General features: G+C 42.0%; 2 long non-coding RNA genes across 5 annotated transcripts in view; both read right to left on the bottom strand.

Annotated features, from left to right (window-relative positions):
• Window positions 1-2,883: 2,883 nt before the first annotated feature.
• LOC135307399 (uncharacterized) lies at window positions 2,884-10,605 on the bottom strand. 3 transcript variants are annotated; one of them, XR_010368118.1, is made up of 3 exons: window positions 9,769-10,605; window positions 7,914-8,139; window positions 2,884-3,193 (listed from the first exon to the last, which is right to left on the bottom strand). It is a non-coding gene; the product is annotated as an uncharacterized LOC135307399 (long non-coding RNA). The 3 variants fall into 3 exon arrangements; XR_010368117.1 differs by lacking the exon at window positions 2,884-3,193 and adding an exon at window positions 4,697-6,459; XR_010368119.1 differs by lacking the exons at window positions 2,884-3,193; window positions 9,769-10,605 and adding exons at window positions 4,697-6,459; window positions 8,673-9,720.
• Window positions 10,606-11,366: 761 nt separating this feature from the next.
• The window catches only part of LOC135308215 (uncharacterized), a 28,462-nt gene continuing 18,939 nt past the window's right edge, over window positions 11,367-20,889 (bottom strand). The window contains exon 4 of one of the 2 annotated variants that reach the window (XR_010368757.1): window positions 11,367-12,521. This is a non-coding gene — a long non-coding RNA (uncharacterized LOC135308215). Of the gene's footprint in view, window positions 12,522-16,916; window positions 18,124-20,889 lie in introns of those variants that run through there. The other variant, XR_010368758.1, reaches the window with a different exon arrangement.

Here is a 20,889-nt window from a genome sequence, read left to right as displayed (position 1 = left end):
GGTCCTCCACTCTGTCTCCAGCTGCTATCTTTATATTAATTAAAGATAAAAAAGACAGAGTGATTGGGAAGAAGAGTCAAATAAATAAAACTCTGCATTTAGAGAAAGGCACCATTTTTCTATTAAAAGGTCTCAGAGAAATAAGAATAACATTGGGGACAGAGAACAGATCAATATTCTTCTCAAAACAGACTGGTGAAGTGCACTAATTAAATTAAAAATCCTGACATTTAGAGTCTCAATAGCAAAGCAGGAGTTTTGTCCTTACCCACCTGCCAAGGTGGGATATTTCTGGATTGCTTTAGGGATCAGGTGCTTTACTCTCTTGGGAATGGTAAAATACAAAGGAAAAAAATAGGAAATCAAGGAGAAAACAGGAAAATTGTGGAAAGAGGCAGAGCAAGTAAAGCAATAATTTCTGCAAAGAGGAAAATGGAACAGTTCTCAGGCAGGACTGAAGTAGATAAAACACATGTTGGCATCTTAATGCTTAAGTTTTTCTTTCTTCCCTTTTCTTTATCATCAAAGGAAGGAAAGCACTTCTTCTCCCATCTTAGATCAATCCATCAACAGAGCAGGAAATCTGTGTCAAAAAAGAAAAAATATTTCCACAGCAATGGAAATTCTTGAAGAAATACCTATATTTTTGCTTGATAAATTATTTCTTCATTTCTATATTCATACAAAGCACATGTATTTTCCTGCTCCGTTGAACAGAGAAATCCTGTGAGTTCCCAGAGAAATCTGCTATTAGGTTATTTTTCTCTGACTGAAGAATTTATTTGCTGTAGTTTTCAAACCCTGGTGAAAAGCTTCGCTGTCCTTCCTGTGCCCTATTGAGCACAGGTGCAGATTAATTTTTTAAAATGTTATTTTAAATAGAAGATGGTTTCAAACTTTAAATTCAAGTGTTTTCTGTAAACCAGAGTGATTTCAAACTAACTTGATAGGATCCTCATGTTGCAGCAATGCCAATTTCAAGCAAGTCGTGATTAGAAATAGATCAGTACTGTTTAGCACAAAAATTTGGTGTTCAGTAGGATTGTGGCAAAAAAAAAAAAAATCTCAGGAAGATCCCAGCAAAGCTAAACAGGATTGGGAATGGGCTGGAATTTGTTAAGAAGAGATGAGAGACAAGCAGAACCCCAAACTCAACTCTGGTGATGGAGACAAACTGCTCTCAAGAAAGCACAAGAAAGCAAAAAGATAAAAACCAGGCTGTTAGTGCTGATTTTCCCTTTAAATTCCCAAGTTTTCTCTTAGTTTGGAGGATATCAGCAGTGCACAAGGAAGTTCCCCAGCGAGTGTGGAATGAGCTTGGTTTTCCCACAGGTTTTCAGCAGTTTGCATGGAAGTTCTGTAAGAGACAGGGTGTAAAGCTGTGATCTCACATTGCCACCCTCCAACACTCCTCCTGTTTTGTTGGCTTTTTTTTTTTTTTTTGGTCAGGTCACTCAAATTAATTGGTTTCAACTTCCCTTTTTTCAAGTGGAAGTTCATTAAAATGTTGAAAATTTGCCATCACAAGGAAAAGCACAATCTCCTGTTAACAGTGTCAACCTGCAACTGCTCTGGCTTCTTTTTCTTCTTAATTGGATCTGTTGAATCAAATTCTGCTTAGCAAACAGCTTGGATTTGGGAAATCAGCAGTTTTTTCCAGTGGGGGGAAACAAAAAAAAATTATCAAGAAATTCCCAACCATCCCAAATAACTTCTCAGATGTGGTTGTATCTTAATAAAGTTGTAGCCTATTTAAAATTTGTTTCTTGTATGTTGAAATTCTTGCTGGAGTGTCAGGGGACAATCAGTCACCACTTGTACTCAATAAACTGGGAGATGATACTTCAGGAATCGATGCAGCTCTGCAGAGATTTGAAAGATGTGCATTTATTGGAGGAAGCAGTAAATAAAAATAAAGCCTCGCTGGGATTTCATTTCAGTGCCCAATGGGTGAGTTTGTACTTGTGTGGATGTATAAATAACTTAATTATAAATAAAGACGCCAAAGGAAAGGGAAAATTGTAAACTTAGCAACTATTGACTAATATGCAAAAAATAAGACCAATGTCATCCAGTTGCACTCTGCTATTCTAATTCTGCATTCATTTGCATAAAATCCTTGCTGATTTGATGCAGATAATTCCTGACTCTCCACTCCATCAAGAAAAATCGATTTGTGGCTATTATAGACTAAATCAACATTTTCCTGGTTTTTGTTCCCCACCCCAAGTTCCACTGCTCTCACAGTTGAGTTCCAGAGGTGAGAGGAGCAATTCCTGGCACTGTGAGTACACAGAAAGTACAAGGAATAATCTTATCTCAATATTGAGTTAATACTATTAAAGCTATTAAAGCATTTTAAAGACTTCTTGGGCAACTCACAATTAACACTTCTTCAATCTTCTTAAATTATCAAGCACTATGAAAATAGACAAGGTCATTGTTTTATCTGCAATAAAGTCAAAGGAATTGCCAGAGACTCTTACACGTATAATTAACAGTGTGCAATTTATTCAATAAAGCTCTCATTTAATTACAGGAACCTATTACACTGAGTGATGCGTTAGGGGTGATTTATAACTCAGATGTAAATATTCAGAAAGAGGCCTCCCATAACGAAAGCAGCTGCTCCCTGCTCTCCATCCACGTTCAACTTCAGTGTGTTGAATGTGGATGGAGATTCACATTAAATTCATTCAATATTAAATATTGGGAAGAAATTCTTCCCTGGGAGGGTGGGCAGGCCCTGGCACAGGGTGCCCAGAGCAGCTGTGGCTGCCCCTGGATCCCTGGCAGTGCCCAAGGCCAGGTTGGACATTGGGGCTGGAGCAGCCTGGGACAGTGGGAGGTGTCCCTGCCATGGCAGGGGTGGAATGGGATGGGTTTTAATGTCCCTCCCAATGATTCCTCCTGGCATTCTGGGATTCTATGCTCATATCAGGCCCTTACAAGCTGGCAGTGATTATTTTGGGAAGATTTAGTGTCACCTGTTGGAATTATGGCTGATGCCTCCTTGGTCTTCTTCAGGAGCGTGGCCTGGACCAGCAGTCACAACACAAGCTGGTGTTGAGCTGTGCCAGATGTTACATCTCCTTTTCTTGGTATTCCTTTCACCAACAGTGAAAAATTGAAGTTTGTCAGCAAGCCTGTGCTCTTTCTGCATCCATAAATTGTGAATCCACACCAACTTGCACTGTTAGAAATATAAAAGTCAGTTTGGTTTTCTTTTTTCTTAACATAAAAAAATAAATATTCCTGACACACTATTAAAGGGTTCCTTGCAACTTGTACCTTCCCTGTGCTCCCAGGGCCTGCCTGCCCTTGGGTTATCCAAAATCCAAAAGAGATTCTGCACAAAGCTTTAAACCCCAGAACTTTTAAGCTGAGAGAAATTCAGAGCTGCAATAAGTCACTGCTTCTGTGTGAGCTACACCTGTGCTGTTCTAGCACCCAAAGCACAGCAAATCACTCCATTACTTAAGTATTTTCCTCCACAGATCTCAGAGCTTTCACAAAAAAGCAGCTGAATGAAGCCGTTTATGTGTGAACAGAACACATTTTTCAACATCCATTCCTCAAAAAGCGCTCACTTATGTTATCACAAATTTAAACAACAACAAAAACTTCAAACCCAGTCAAACCCAGCGGTGTCAGGCTGACAGGAGTTGATGACACTCATAAAAGGAACAGCATTCTAAAGAGACATCTCTCTCGTGGAAAGTGTTAGCCAATTGATAACACAGGTAATATTCAGCACTCCAGATCTATGCTGATGTATAAAACTGCTGTCAAAACCACTGCCTTTATTGACATCAGCATGAATACTTTGCTCCTGAGGTAAAGACATTATTGTCAGGAGCAGCTGAAAACATTAGAGAAGCTGTTTCTCAGTTTAACTATGTAAAAGTCTGTTGTTAAAAATCTTTACAATTCCTTAACATCAGAAAAATTGTGGAAGAATCCTGTTGATAATAGAATGCCTTGCTAAAAACCTTGAAGGGGTATTTTAAGTGGGAAAACCACTGGATTGGTGGCAGTGGTCACAGGCAAACCCGGCTGTGCCTGCCCACACCACATTTCAGAGTCTCTGCACAGCCCTGCCTGGGGCTCTGGCAGGTTTAGAATATCCAATGGATGGAAATTTCCTCAAACTCATGAGGAAAATACTCAAGAAGTTATTAAGTGAGTAAGAGAGTCAATCCAGCTGCAAAGATCCCATTGCATGGAATATTGCAGCACATCCAGTGTCTGGGAGCAACTGGGAACTGTGGAGGGGCAAAACAAATCCTGCTGTGCCCCATCTGAAAATAGATTTGTTTTCACAATCGTACATTCATTACATTTTCTGAATTGGAAGGGACCCACAAGGAGCATCAAAATGCAAGTCCTGGCCCTGCACAGGCCACCCCAGGGATCCCAGCACATTCTTGTACATAAAACATAAAAAATAAACCATTTCCTCCCTCTTTAACCTTGCTGTAATTCAGCAGAAAAAAAACCCTAAGTCACTAAAGATCAAATCTACAAAAATGTTTGAATTTGCCACTGAGTGGATGCAAAGCCCAGAGGCACAGGGATGAGCTCACAATCCTGTCCTGTTGCCCTGATGTCCCCGTGCCCCATCCAGAGCTCAGGGCCAGCACGTGCTGCCCTGTTTGGCCCCACCACTGTCCCCTGACATCTCACCCCACTCAGCTCTTCCCTCTAATGCAATGTGACTGAGATGAAGAAACCTCCTGCTCTCCAGAGATCGATGCTCCTCAAGCACAGCACATAAATGAATATTTTACAAGCCATATAAATGCAGCCCTTTCCATTTTTCCTTTCCAGTTCTGCTGTTCGAAGGCTGGTGCAAATTTACAGAGTTAAGTTCCCAGCTCAGGAGCAGGCAGAGATTCCAGCCCCTCAGCAACCTCCTCATTTGGAGGTTTCCCTCACCAGCTCCAAAAATAACACATGCTGCTGTTTGGTGGGTAATTTTGACAGAATTCCAACTCCTGCTTAGCCGTAACAGCTGATTATTAAAAATGTGGGGTATTCTAGAAAACACCTTCCTGAGGTCCTGAGCGTCTTTTTGTTGGGAAAACTCAAACTGCACCAACACTGCTGAGTGTGAAACCTTCTTTAAGAAGAAAATCCTCTCTATGATGGTTACATTCTTTAGCATCCAGTGGTCAATAGCTGACATGCTGTACCTTAAACGTGGCTATAGGGAATTAACAGCCGGCACCTCCAGATCCCGCTGCAATGGCCCTTTGCTTTGGACTTCAAAGGCAATAAAAAAGTAATATTGAGATCAAAGCCTCCCAGCACAATCACACTTTTTGAAGTTTGCAAACCATAGAAATTGGAGGCGTTTTAGTTCGCTGGCTCTTGTCATTTTTTTGAACTCCTGAGCACTTTGAGCCACTGTTCAAACTTTTGATATACGCTCATGTTTTGATGCACAAGGATCTGAAGATGCCAGGGAATTCCAGATTAATCCATGCTGACAGCAAGGGCCCTCGTTACCTTTCTATTGATTTTGGAAGGTGTGGAAAGAAAAAATAAGCAGCAGAGACTGTTTTAAAGCTTTCCTGTGGCACAGACTGCATCACACATCCAATTCTTGCTCAATTACCATGCTTAATCCTCCAAACTATAAACTTCAGCAGCAAACATTTTGATCAGGCCTTTAAATCTGTATTATTTAGAGAACCAAAATCATATCAGACAGTTCTGTAAGACCTGATTGAGTCAAATTCCTCTTGAAAAGCAAAATATGGGCAAAGCAGAGAGCCAGGCCCTGAAGTGTGTGGAGACTGTGGAACAAAAGCTGTCAGCATTCCTTGCTCAGAATTCCTGAAAGTCACATTACACCCCATGCTGAAGTGCTTAGCTTGGAACCTAAACTGTTTTCCCTTTAGGAGGGATAATCTTTGGATGTGGCAGAGCAGGTTGTTATTTCTGTTTGTGCAGAGGACTGTTCTGGGCAGGTGAAGTGATTTCAGGTCTTGGCACTACTCTGAATATCCAGGGTGCTGAAGGAGGGCAACATCCTCTTCCTACACTGCAGGGCCCTCGTAGAACAGGCTCTGTATTGCAATAAATCTGTTTATTTTTGTTATGGTTCTCCCCTTGCTCTCTGGCTGCTTCTGTTTTCTCTTCAAAAGCACTTGATTGTACCATTCTCTGTCTGTTTGCAGCATCATAAAGTGAAATTCACTTCATTGATCAGAAGATGACCTCTATCCAGTGCCTCTTAGATTAGCGATAACAGCAGGCTGCTGTCTCACTGAGAAATAATTTCTTTGGCTCCTTCGGCTCCTCTTTATTATGATTGCTTCCTAACATATCACTTAAAAACTGGAGTGGAAAACAAATGAGGGTATCTTCTCCACTGTTTGTATTTTGACTTCCCAACAAACACAGATGCACACACACTGCAGCACTTGCTGCTCTAGAATAATTCATATTTTCCTGTGGAAGATGAAGAAAATATTTAACTGTAGACAAACGAGCTGAGGAAAGGGGTAAAAATGGATTGACATAAAACCTACATTTTGCCTGAGAGACTTTACGCTGCAAACCAGGAAAAATGGGAGATGTACACTCATGTGAAATTTAAACTGTGCATATTCAGGAACAGGTTTTTAAATATCAGCAATAAAGATCATGTTGGAATACATTATCACATTCTGCACTGGAGCATGTGTTACATATTTATAACAAGGAAAGCGTGCAAGACTAATCATACACTATGAATAATGCCATGTTTTTCCAGGCAGATTTGCAAAGTGTTATCCCAGACATTCCCTTCTGCTGGGGGCAGAGGAAGCAGAGGCTGCTCAGCATCCTCTGCAGGAGGATCCCACTGCCAAGTGAGAGGTGTGGTGACATTTAGCTGAAAATAGGCAGGAATATCTGTATTATTTCGGCTATTTCAGGCCTATTGCTCAGCTCAGGAGAGCTTCAGTTGGCAGCAGTTTGTTCCCAGCGCCCAGGATGGTGCTGCCTTGGCAAAGTGTTGGGATTTCTGGAGGGCTTGTCAGCCTCAGGAAAGCCCCTGAGCTTCAGTCTCACCATCCTCCACTTCCCCAGACTCTTCAGGAATAAAATAAACTGCTCTTTTCATCCCCCCACAACAAAACTTTGAGTGCCTCAGACACTGGAATGGGATTATGACAGCTGACCTTATTATATCAAGTAATTTATAATTAAAGCTCCACGAATCCAATCGTGTCAGACACTAATACAGCTGAAATACAACATGGATATATCATCCAAACCATGCCACTTTTACGAGCTGTTTACCCTAACATGAGCTACTCAGCACCAGCTCTGCCCAGTGTACTGAGCTTTTCCTCCTTTATGTAAGCACAGGGAGCTTTCAAAAGAGGGACCCTGCAGAGAAAATGTGTTTATTCCTGGCTGTGCTGTGTGCCAGGGCTGCTTTCATGGGCTGCAACAACCTGCTCCATTCTCAGGCATCTTCATGGAGATTTCTCTGCAAGAAATCTCAGACTGGGATTAAAATCCCGGTTCTAGTTGGGATTAGAATCACAGTTCAGACTGGGATTAAAAGAGTGAGCAGGAAGACAAATGCTGGTGGTAGTTCTGGCCCTGGGCTAGTGAAAGGTGTCCTTGCCCAAGGCAGGGGCTTGGCATGGGATGATCTTTAAGGTGTCTTCCAATCCAACCCATTCTGTGATTCCATGATGAATTCTTCAGGAAGGGGATGTGCTCAATGAGACTAAGGATCTGATACCACAAAGGTTGCCCACAAAGATCCTCAGTTTTTATCACTATTCTGCACCAGTAGACAAAAAAGCTTTCAAAAACATTGATAGCACACCTAACATGAGCCTTTTGCACTTGGCTGGCCAGCTGTGACTTGGTTTAAACTTCAATTTTGTAAACAAAATTTAACTTACCCAGGCTTCAAAACTCAGCACATTCCCAAGAGAAAAGAGCAGCTTTTACCAAGGGTCTGTTTCAACCATGAAATGTTGAAATGGATGGAATGGAATAAAGAAAGTCTGAGCATCCTCAATCTAGGAAAACATCATCTGGGAATCATCATTTTATCAAGAAGAAAGTCCTTAGGAAAGGCCTCTGCTCTGGGGTTGAGGCTCTGCTGTAGATTTGCTCCCTGACATCCTGTGGAATAACACCAAGGTTAATTCACAAAACCTGCTCAGCACAAACCTCTCTGTGCACTCCAAAATGGCACGAAGCTCCCTTGTGCTCCCTTTCCAAAAAGGGATGGATTAGTGCCACTTCCACTTCCCTTTGGGTGTGAGGAACCCAAATTCTCCCATGGCCAGAGCTGTTCTGAGCTGGCCCATCCACAGGGCTGGTGACAGTCACGTCCCAGTGCAGCCCTGCTGCAGCTTCAGACAATTTTACCCGATGTGTGATTTTCAGAACTCCCAAAAACACCCAGCTAAATTGACAGACACATTTGCTGTGCGACAGTGGCTCGGTGATGCTAATATTGGCTGTTGCCTGACATTTTATATAACAACATTTATATAACAATTTCGAAGGTCTGTGATGCACCACACAATTCACACCCAGCCCTTCCATTTGCTCCCCTTATCAACGTAAAGCTGCTGCTGCATCAAGTAATATCAGAGAAGATAAATTATGCCACTGTTTATTTACAGTTTACATCCCTGCAGTCAATGTACCTCATGCAGGAATTGACCTGTGGAAGAACTATAGCAGCACATTATTTGTGCAGCAGTAAAATTGATGGAAATTGATGATGCCTGAAAAACACACAATTATAGTGTCTTGATTAAAAATGGAGCACATTTCAATGAACTTTTTCCCTTCTTCTCATGATTATGATACACAAGTACTAACATTAATGGTATTTTTTTATATAATGAACCATAAAATTACAGTTGGCAGTCAAGAGCACTCTAGCAGATAAGTAAGGCAATTTTCCTCATCATTTTTCCCTTTGTTGTCAATCTTGTTGCATAGCCCATTGCCTTTTCAATGAGCTGTAATGTGAATATTCAAGATCTTGCTTTTCCCCAGTGTATACATTCCAGTTGAAATAATTCAGTTTCATGGCACCCATTTTAATATGTTTTATTAAGCAAACTTCATATTTTTTTAGGTTTTCCGCTTGTACCAAAACTTGTCTGAGCATCGACAAAAAGAATAATGGCATTTAAATGGTCCAGGTTTCAGGCAGATCAGCAAAAGTGTTTGTTGAGTTTGCTGTGCAAACAGTCTTAAAAGTTTGGGTTTGAATTTCTTCTGACACTGCCTGTCTCTCTTTCCAGGAGGTTTTATGAAGTTTAGACATGTTTGAATACTTACCCATGTAACTATGACAATCCAATTAACTCTGTTTAGAACCAATCCAAGCTACAAGACACACATATTAGAAGTATTAGCTCTCATATTCAAGCATTTTAGGAAATATTTATTTCATGCTATTTCCTGTGGTCTGGCAATTTACAGCTCTTGACATAAATTATTGTTGCTGCAGGATGAGGAATAAGTGAAATGTTGTATATCCTCATCTGTGTCTTACTTGACATAAAAAGGTAATAAAAATTAATATATTGTATAGTTTTGAGTTAGGAAAAAGAAGATGGGAAGGGTTTTTGAGAGGAATTAACATTCTCACTTCTCACATGAAAACAAGTGACTGTGGTGCACAGCCTGGCCTAGTGGGAGGTGTCCCTGCCCATTAGTGTTTGCACTAAATAATCTTTAAATTTCATTCCAACCTTTTACATTTCTGTGATTCTATCAGATACTCACAGCTTCTTCTGGGTCCAGCATGAAGGTTGAAGTCCAGGCTCCACTGAAGACAAAATTTGGGGGGTGTGGCTTCTCCAATGCCTGCAGTGCTGAGTGAGATTGATCTTTCCAAAACAAGTTAGAAAATAGAACTTTTTTGTGTCTTTGCTGCATATTTGTTCAGAAAGCTCAGCAGTAAGGGAAGGAGATTATGCAGATAGCTCAGACATGATAAAATCAACATTTTATCCTCACAGTACGGGCACAGTCATGAGAAACTGCACTTCTGGACATACCCAGACTTTGTGCCCTTGACAGTCTCTCTGATTTTAGACTCCTGCAAACTGTTCCCTGATTCCCACTCAGGTCTCTCCTGATCAGCTCACTTACCTTCCTCCATTTTTTGGGATTCACCAAAAGCAGATATTTTTGGTTCTTTACCCATTTAGAGATGAAGAATCAAAAAGGTAAATTATCTGTGGAACAACAACCCAAATTTAGGAGGAGAGCCTTATTTGCATGTTGGGTGTCTGTCACCATATGAAACTCAGCATTTATCCTGGGGAGAGAAAAAGCCCTCCAGGGCCTCCTACATAGCTGATTTCAGTTTGTTACAGTTTTCAACTTGATTGATTTAGGGCTATATTCTGTAATATTTAAACATATTAAAATATCTCTGACTTGAACTGTTTTAAGCTTTACTTGAATAACCACTCAGAACTCTATGGCTCACAAAGATCTCTAACAACACAGGACAAAACAAAAAGAAAGAACCATAAAAAAAAAATAGAGGCCTGAAAATAATCTGCAGAGTGAGAATGAGACATCAGGAGTGAGCAGCAGAGATTGGAGAGTGAAGTGCTGCGTTTTCAGGGCTGCAGCTGTGATTCACCCATTAAAACCAGAGCATCTGGCAGCCAGACAGCTGCGCGTGGGCTCAGGGAGAGCCGAGGCTGCCACAGAGCTCCCTCTCCTCCACGAGCTGCTCCTCATCCCAGAGCTGAGCCATGGATGAAGCTCCCTGCTGGGATGAGCTTCACCTGCTCTCTCCCAGTGCATGCACTCAACATTTTTGTGTTCATGTTTCCTCAGCAGCTGATTCCCAAAAGCTTTGGGTTTGCACAATTTACCTGAGACCTTTTCGGGCCAAGATGTTTTTTGAGGTTTGTGAGTTGGGATGGAAAATGAGCCAGTCTGGGATTCCCTGTGAGCAGGGTCACTGTGAATTTGGTTTATTTGTTTGTTTCTTGAATAATGTGGGGTTTTTTTACCCCCCATAGGTTCCTACCTGCAGGAAAACCAGACAGGCAAATTTTAGTGAGTCACAGCATCATTCTTCTGAAGAGACAATTGCTGTTAGAACTTCTTGGTGCTATTAATTCCCATTAGGAGCAAAGATGAGGCTCAGCCTTTGAACATGCAAAGTTTGCAAGAAATTGTTGTGAAGAAGTGAGACCACCTTCCTGGTGAGAAGAAACAGATGACACCATGCTGGCTGCCTCTCCAGGAGGCTTTGGAATAGGGGTTGGTTACTTTTATCCAATTTAAAGTGAATGTGGAATAAAATCCAAGCACTCATGGAAATACTTACACAATTGTATCAGCTTTAAGTGACAGAAATTCCTCAGTTTTTGGGCTCCAAAGTTATTTCCTTTTCTAAAATGAAGCCTATCGACAAAGCTGACTGAAGCAAATTTTTAGAAGAAACCACCAGGATGTCCTTCACCGATAACTTCCAATCAGAGTAGCAAGAACTCATTGTTAATGAGTTTGATGGCCCAGATTTCAAGGGTAAAAGTCGCTTTTAAGCCAGACTAAGTCTATAAAATAAACCAGAGTTAAGACAAATAGCAATTAAATTTTGTTATGAGGTGTGAACGGTGAGGTTTTTGTTTCTGATCTAGAATACAAGCTGGTGGATACAGGGAGGGTGAAAAAGAAAACCCCTGTATGATGGCTTTTAGAATTTCTTCCCATAGAAATTTCACAAGCAGCTGTGGCTAATCCTGGCTCAGAGAGTTTAGAGCAAACTGCAGGGCTGAGAAATGAAGAGTGTCAGCTTTGCAAGGAGCTAATGTGGCACAAGGTCAAGGTTGACAAAGCAGCCCCAGCCTAATGCCTCAAATATGTCCAGGGCTGCGTTGGCCAAGAAAGATAAATGAAGAAACTGTCAGCCAGCTCCAGTCTAAACAATAGAACAATTTAAACTGGAGGGAATCATAATCTGAAGCAATTTGTTTCATACTGTACCATCATGATAAAGAAAATCTCAATTTTTCTCCATCAATTTGGGGTGTAAATGGGAGTCTCAACCAAAAAAACCCTTTCATCAGAAATAAAAGTCACATTTCAAGGTATCCTTAAGGGCAAGAGCCATGTTTAAAGCACAGTGGAACAGCAGATAGGAGAAAACAATTTTGGTTTGTGAGACTAAACAAAATGCTGCCAGTTGTGCTGTTTAGAGGGAGACAGGAACACGAAATACAAGATGTAACAAGTCAGAAAATTCTGGAAAACAAATTCATGCAAATCCCCTGATGGGGTAAATTGTGTTTGAAATCTGGTTTTAGGAGGAGGAGAGGGACTTGGAGCTTGTAAAGGAACCCTAATCAAAATCTCTCCTCTTTTGGCCACCAAGTTAATGAAGGAGAGATCAAAAATCATTATTTCTCATAGATTCACTAGCACTGGTTCTTCTCTTCTCTCAAAAACACCACAGGGGGCTTCACCTTGAGCTGCACAAGTAGAATGGGAGCACACCCAAAGAGAAGACCCTGCAAAAATAAATTGGAATAAATAGGGTGTAACATGTATGTTCTGCTCCATAAAAGTGGTGAAGTAACAGTGTGTGATAAAGCCACAAAGTGAAAGAAATTGAAACTTAAAATCCTCACTGATCCACTCTCGTTTCACACTTCAGTTAGAGATTTTTATTTCCGCTCGTTCGGGAGTCTCATATCTTGAGATTTTTCTCTCCCATTTTCCAGATTTTAATGAGTCTATCAAGACATTTGTATAACTCTGAAGACAAGGTTATGCAAAGTTTGAAGTAAATTCAAATTGATTTTGAGTACAAGGCACTTTAACTTAATATCCATCTCCAGCTCCTAAAATGGTGTTTTACCACTTCACACTTCCTACCTCACATGGTTATATTTAAATAAAACAGGTTCAGATCACGTTATGTTATGGAATGGACTTGGTTGAAAGGATTTTAAAGCTCATCCAGTCCCTTCCACTGTCCCAGGTTACTCCCAGCCCCAGTGTCCAGCCTGGCCTTGGACACTTCCAGGGATCCAGGGGCAGTCTCTGCCAAGTCCTGCCCACCCTCCCAGGGAACAATATTCCTTCCTAATATCTAATCCTTTTATCAAATCTAATATTCCTCATAGGATAAATAATCCTGCTGATGCTGAAATGCCAGTCTCTTGGGGTCATGAATGGTGATACTCATGTGAAATGTTCCTGTTGCTTCTTTTACACTATAAAAAAAAATCAGAATAGAATGTTTTTAATCCATATTTTATCTTTTCACTGCTCATGTACTCACAGTACTGAAGCAATATCACAATAGGTACAAATATTTTGGAATTTGGTGTAATAAAAAAATCCAAGTAACAATTTCTTATATTCTTTTCAATGTTTGTTTCATTTCAGCTTCAAGCATAGGTTGGAGAATGACAAAAACAATCCTTGACAAAGCTGTGCATGATCATCAATGTTTATGGTAAATTTCTAGGTAGTACTAATGAAATCTATGAAATTACTCCCCTGTTTAACAAGGTGCATGAAATGAAGCAGTTTTTTGGATTGGGGGAGCCCAGGTGTGATGGAGAGAAACACCGCAGGCAACTGCAAAACACTTGAGGTGCTAAAATTAAATTTCCTATCCCCAGCTGACAAAGCTCACTCATCCTTGGGCTCTGACCTAACTGACATTTCCAGGTGCAATATCCATGCAGATTTTATAATTAATTCTATTTTCCTACGATTCTTCACGGAAATTGCACAAAGGGCAAAAAACCACTGGCAAAACCCAAAACAGCAGAAGCAAAATAGAAGAAAAAAAAAGAAGAGGAAGACAGAGGAATCTGCTGTAAAATCAGCCAGGGTTCTAAGCCACGTCTCACAGAATGATTTGGAGGCTGTGGTGGTGTAAACCAAGCCCCACTATTGACAGAACGATGAGAGATGATCAGCTTGGGCAGGGAAGGATCCAACCCCTGCACATCACATCCCTCTAAGGTTTCAGAGAGAGGAGTCTATAAAACTCAACCTAAAAAGCTTATTATTTCTCAGAGGACACAAATGTAACAAGCTTCTCCTGATGGCAAAAATCCAATTATTGTGGTAAAGGTTGTGCTCAGTTATTTCTCACTTCATGTCAAAGCAAATTGTAAAATGAGGTGCCTGGGAACTCTGCTGCTCTACCTTTACTGGTACATAAACTTACACTCTCTCTTTTTTGTTGTAGTTAGTAAGAAAACAGAAGGAAAAACTGAAGGGGAATGTCATCAAATACTGGCCAAGAATGTGATATATAGATTTTTTTTCATTTTTATTTCTCAAGAAGTGCAAAGAAAAGTTTAGTGTAGATTGGATCAAATATATATTTTTCTTTGCTGACAGAAATAAAGTTATCTTCATCTCTATTGGATTTTTTTTCTTAGATAGGAGTATATGTTAAACCAGTCCAACTGTTTTTCTATTTGTTTGGCAGAGGAAAAGAAAAAATTCCACTCAAAACTAAAGGCTAAAGCAATTATTCCTGGCTGTATCTTTGTTTTCTGGGAAATGGCAGTAGGGCTGGCAAGGAAAAATAAGTTATTTTTTAGGAAATCACATACAGTAAGAATTGCTGAATTTTCTGCACTGGACATTGAAAATGATGGATGCCACAATTCTCCCCTTCAATCATGGAACCAGTGAGGCTGGAAAAGATCTCAAAGATCATCCAAAGAGTTCAAGCTGTGCCCGATGCCCACCTTGTTCCCAGACCAGAGCCCTGAGTGCCACCTCCAACCTTTCTTTGGACACCTCCAGGGATGGGAACCCCAAACCTTCCTGGGGTCCATTTGGACACTTCCATCACGTTCCTAACTTAGAGACATTCCTACAGTTGATATAAAATGACTTTTCCTCTTCTTTTTCTCCTTTTCCACTTTCCTTTCAGATGGTGTGAGGGTATTTCCCATCTGGTGCTTCCAGGATGGGCTCCCATACCTGAAACACCAAGTTCTTCTCTCCTTTTTGCATCATAATAAAGAATTTTTCTTGCTTTTGGATTCTGACATACAGAATGTCGTTTCTCTTTCTGCAGTAGCTGATATTTCAAGGTTGGATGGGGCTTGGTGCAACCTGGGCTGGTGGAAGGTGTCCCTACTCACAGCAGGAGTGAATGAGATGGACTTTAAGGTTCCTTCCCACCCCAAACCATTCCAGGATTCTGTGGGGTCTCATAAACCCCTCCCATGCATCTCTGTTCCTCAGGCTTTCATGCAGTGCCTACATTAAATTTTCTGCTCAGGCGGTCTAAAGCTGGGCTCCCTGCTTCACTCACACTAATCAAATATGGAAATCCATCTCAGGAGGTCTCTCACCCACATTTTGGGCAAGTCCAGCCCAGATCCTGCAGTAGGACCTAAGCTGGGAAGCAATTCATGGTCACAACCAGTGCCCAAGAGCAGCTGTAGCAGCAGAAAATCCTGGGCTGCCTCCCTTTGCCAGGAATAAACTAAAACACAGCTTAAAATCAGGGATTTTTCTGGGCAGCTCACTCTGACTGACCTCGCTTGAGATGACCTAACTCAGTGGAGGAAATTCTTTTCTGGCATTTGCTAAACAAGACTAAATCAAACAAACAAATCAAAAAGCCACCACGTATTAAAGTCTGACCTGCTGCCTCTCAGACTCAACCAAAGCCAGATTCTGCTTCACATCCAGAGTCATGAATAAGTTCTCTGTCAAATGGGCACTGCTAAGCCATATATAAAATGTAATTAAGCACAAAATCCAGCTGTCTTCATATTGAGGGGATAAAACAGCACCCAGTGGAGGAAAAGGAAGAAAAAATGGGCCCAAAACCTACATTTAAAGCAGTTTACATTAAAAAGTTTTTTAAAGCAATGACCATGTAACATGAATATTATATTTTGAAAAGTAGTTAGTGCTCACAAAGCTTCACTACCCATCAACTGGGAAGGTACTACATCCATATTTGAAAAGAATACATTTAAACATATGAAGTGGGCATCTGTCTTCAGCTGGAGAGCACTAATTTGGTATTATTCTGTTGAAGCTGACAGTTGTTTGCTGCCTGCTAACAGTATGACCTGTACTCAAACAGGAATTTCCCAAAACAAGCACTAAACATGTCACTTTTAGCATATTTTGGGAGGTGAGGTAACCCCTTCCTCTATTCAAGACATTTTCCCACTTTAATTGTGATTAGGAAACAGCAAGAAGGGTGCCATTAGTAGTCCCACTTATGTGTCTCCATTGGGATTTAGTTTTGGGGTTTGATCCCAAAGAGCTCACAGTGACATTCCTTTCCTGGTTTGAGCCTCGATAATCTGTAACAACCAAAATACACCTTCAGTAATAGGATTTTTCCACTGAAAACTCTTCCAAGAGCAGCGAAGCAGCCAAATCTCAGGAAGCTCTGCAGGGTTCAGTTGCAGCTGCCATAATGCTCTCAGTAAGCCTAACACAGCACCGACAATAAACCACCGCTTGCAGGCGGCCAGACCTCAAGGCTACCTCCACACAAGTGTCCTTTGCTCACCCTGAAAGGCTTTTAATAACGCTGTGACACTGCAGACGTGCTTACAGCAGCTGATATTTATTTACTGACCCCAATTTCGTGACACAGGTCGGGGCTCTTTGTCAGACACAAGACAGGGCCTTGCCCACCGGCTGCTGTCACAGTCCTTAAGTCTATTTTCATTTATCTTCGCAAAAATCTTGCCCAAGTCACGAGCTGCAGGGCTTGACTCGCAAAGTTTAGAGCAGGTTCATTCCTCAAATTAAAATTTTATAGGGCCCTGGCTGTCAGAGCAATTTGCAGACATGCCAGGCTCCATCAGTGCTGCTGACACGCTGTGCCTCCAGCCCTGTCTGCAGCCGCCGGGCTCCCCCAGCTCTGCTCTGCCCCGGGCTGGGCAGCACCAGCAGGAGCTTCTGCCCCTGTTTGCCTCCTCCTTCACCCCAGCACATCCGTGCTGGCCTTTTCCTTTGCGTTTCATGCCGTGTATTTTATGCAGCCGGGTTTATGATGGCTATTTATGCCAAGTCTCCGTGGTGGGTGTATTTATCAGCTCAGCTGACAACAGGTATAAACCATTCCTTAAATACACTTGTGAGTGCAGAGCCAATAAAAATACCGTAATCCTGAGAAGAAAGCATCTTTTTGGAGGCAAACAAACCCAAAGGAAAGAGACAAGTTGATTTGAAAGTAAACTCTGAAAAATAAAATTATTCCCGTGGAAAACTCCAATAATCCGGTTTTAATATTTAGACTGCTTTACACAGCATGCAGATTAAATTTGATATAGATGGAACTGCAGCCTCTATTTATTTGTATTCATACATACAAGAGCAACATAAAACCCTCAGGAGTTTGTGGAGGAGTCTGTAGCAAATTTGCAAATAACCATATCTGCAGCAGCAGAGTATAATGGACCAGTATAATATACTGGGGAAAGTTGTCACTTGTTTGGCAATTAACACTGATATAAGAGGGAAAGGAATGAGAGGATATTAACAGATTAATCTTGGGGCCGTTTAGACTGCGCTGAAGTGAAATGATGATTTTTCTCCCACTCCTGTTAGATCAGTGCCCTCTGCTGCTCAGTGCCTGGCTCTGGCAGCTCCACTCTGCAGCACACGGCTCAAAGCCACAGAAATACAGGCTGGGATTGACACTGAGGGAGGAACCTCGCAGGGATTTGTGCCCTCAACACCATCTTTCCAAGGACATACAGACAACAGGGATATTTAGCAACAACCTCTCCTGGCAATATTGCCTGGAAATATAAGAGTCTCTCCATATCATAAAATTATTTCATTGTTCGTATCAGAAATCAAACCCCTCTGCTTGCTGCTGAACTTCATCTTTTTCTCCTTTTTGATCAAGTGGAACGTTTTTAATGCATTATGAAAAGGTGATTTGCATGTTCATATTGCAGCTGTACATTGAGATAAACGGTCTCACTTTGCGAACAGCTCCTGCCATGAGACTTGGCTGCTCCAAGAGTGAGGAAATTCTTCAGGGGAGTAAAACCAGCCCAGGGGTTCATAAAGAAATGGTCCCTTACTTGCTTTCAGTGCTTCTTACTCACAAGTCAGGATCTTACCTGCAACTGAGTGATGTCACAACTGGAAAAAGTCACAGAAAATGATGAAGATTCCATTAGCATAAAAATATTCCAAGGACTAAAAAAAAATCCAAAAAACCTAAAACCAAACTACAAAAAATCATAACATTTACAAAAAGAGAAAAAAAAACCAAAAAAAAAAAAATTGGGAAGTTTGAAGCACCCTGAGTTTAAACACTGACTGGAAGAAGGAACACTACTCCATAAAGAATACCAACTCACATAGGAATTACTGGAGTCTATGAATAAACTTTACATTTCATTCCTTCTTTTTGGATTGAATTTTCACCTTATAAGCTCTCTACAACTCCCTGAAAGGAGCTTGTAGCCAGGTGGAGGTCAGGCTCTTCTCCCAGGTAACAGGTGATAGGATGAGAAGGAGCTGCCTTGAGTTGTGCCAGGGGAGGTTTAGATGGGATATTTGGGAAAATTTTTCACCAAAAAGGTTTTTAAATGCTGGCAGAGGCTGCCTTGGAGGGTTGTAAAGGATGTGCACATGTGGCACATGGGGACAGTGGTGGGATTGGCAGTGCTGAAGGAACAGTTGGACTCAATGACCTTGAGAGGTCTTTTTGAACCTAAACAATTCTATAATTCCCTTCCAAAACATATCTAGAAAATAGAGAGGGTCTTCATAATTGTTTTTCCCAAGCTTTGCTACTTCTCAACTCCTCCTGTGCAGGATCCTGAGCACTTTGTCACTGTTGTCCCTTCCGTGGTATGAGAATGTCTTGTGCTTGTTCCAGTGGGGTGTTGATATTGCTCAGGAAGCAATCAGGAAAACAATCACTGACCGTTAGAGTGAGGGGTGGAAATGAGGAGCTGACAGCTTCTTTACCTGTCAGGAACTCTTTTAAATAGAGTGAACACACATGGTAAGGACACTGGGCTGCAGAGACAAGTCTCAGTGCCTGGTTGGACATCACAAAGAGCAGGCCTTGACCCACCTGGAGCATCAGGGAAAACTCAGCAAAACACAGCTGGAGGGACAAAGGCAACAAATCTTACACTTCTGGGAATAAATGGGACACCCAACACTGGGCTCTGAGCGTCCTGGATGTCACCAGCAGGCAGGAACCTCAGTGCAGGGCCACAGCCTGGAGCCGAGCCAGTGGCTCCCAAGTAACACATCCACAGCAGCTGCTGGGAAACCTCAGGAAAACACAGGAAATAACCTCTCACCGTGCTCTTTTGTCCAACATGCCACTTTTCCCTGCACTTCCATGCTAATTAAGCTCCTGGCTGTGCCTCTCCCTCCCCGATCCTTCCCCTTCCCCGAGTGAAATGTCAGGATTAGCGCTGGTTCAGTGGCGCCGGCGAGCCGCGCTTTCGGGAGCTCACATTTAAACACAACCGTGCTGCTGGCACGGCCCTCCCTGGCACAAAGAGAGCCAGAAGTTTGGCATCTCCAGGCCAACATGGGCAGCAGATGTTTTTAATGCCAGCTTCCCTCTAATTGTAAAGCAGCAGCAGCACAGCGGGAAGGGAGAGCACAATAAATCTCCAGCGTGGAGCAGCCCACGAGCACATCAATTCTGCCACTTGTTAACAGAATTTGCTGACAATCTCTGTGCCCTGTTGAGGAGTGCAGGGTGTGCAGCCCCATCTGGCTGCCTGAGGACAGGCACAGGCAGCTCAGGCTGGGCTGGCAGGCCCAGGTTGCCATGAGAGGGCTCCTGCCCCATGGAAAATGGCAGGGGCTGGTTTGGAGCACGTGGATGAATCCTACAAAGCGCAGGGCCTTGGTGCCAGGCACCTCTGCTCAACAGCATGGGGTTGGCACAGGGGATCCAGGTTCTGAGGATGCAGCAGCCCCAATAGCTGTTCCTTCACCAGCAAATAAAGCTCCCAGTGCTTCTACAGCTGTGAGGGTTGAGTTGATGGAAAAGCGTTCATCCTACAGACATAATTAAATATTTATGGATTTGTGTCCTCACTTCCTCCCTACAGTCATCCACCAGCTCCTTTCCTCCACCCCACTGTGCAAACAGAAGCTTTCCTGAGTGGACAGAGGTGTCCTGGACCCCACAGAAGGCTGGTGTGGCTCCTGCAGGACCAGCCACCTCTGCTCTTGCCCCAAGGTGCAGAACCTGCTATTGATATATTTTCACAGGGGTGGGAAAATATTTCCTCAGATTTTTCTACAAAGTAAATCCATGGAATGACATTCCTCATCCTCAAGATTATGGCATCAGTCTTGTACGTTTTTTTTCCTGGCTGGAGTCATTAATGCCACAACAACTCCAATGAGCACAGCTGTCCAGGAATATTCCCTGCTCCTTGTGCTGCTTTGTCTAAACATTAAGGGTTAAACCACCAACATGAAATCATGGCTTGGAGCTGACCTGGAAAGCAAAGTTTATGAAAGATTTATTTGCTGCTCTGACATCTGGAGGGAGATGCATCATTTAGGTCATGAATTTTTCTGTTTGGATCCAAGCTGATTGCTCACCCTGCCACACTCCACCCTCTGCTCCCCTGCACCTTGCAGCACACAACTAATTTTAAAAAGAGGGGAGGCTTGCCTTTAGGAAGGCTTGGAAAGGAAAATGTTTCCTTTTCTTTTTCAAGCAGCAGGAAACAAGACTGTTCACTAGAAGAGAAAAGGTAAGGAATGAACATTTGAAGAGTGAGGAGTCAATTGGAAGGAAATTAAATACTGTATATTTATGAGTAAAACGACAATGTGTCCTTTTGAACCTTGCAGGCACAGGAATCTGAACTGAGTTAATCAATCACCAGACTATTGATAGGTTATAAAAAAGAA

The sequence above is a fragment of the Passer domesticus genome, chromosome 9 (assembly GCF_036417665.1).
Source record: "Passer domesticus isolate bPasDom1 chromosome 9, bPasDom1.hap1, whole genome shotgun sequence".
Lineage (NCBI taxonomy): Eukaryota > Metazoa > Chordata > Aves > Passeriformes > Passeridae > Passer > Passer domesticus.
This window is presented reverse-complemented; position numbering and strand designations above follow the sequence as displayed.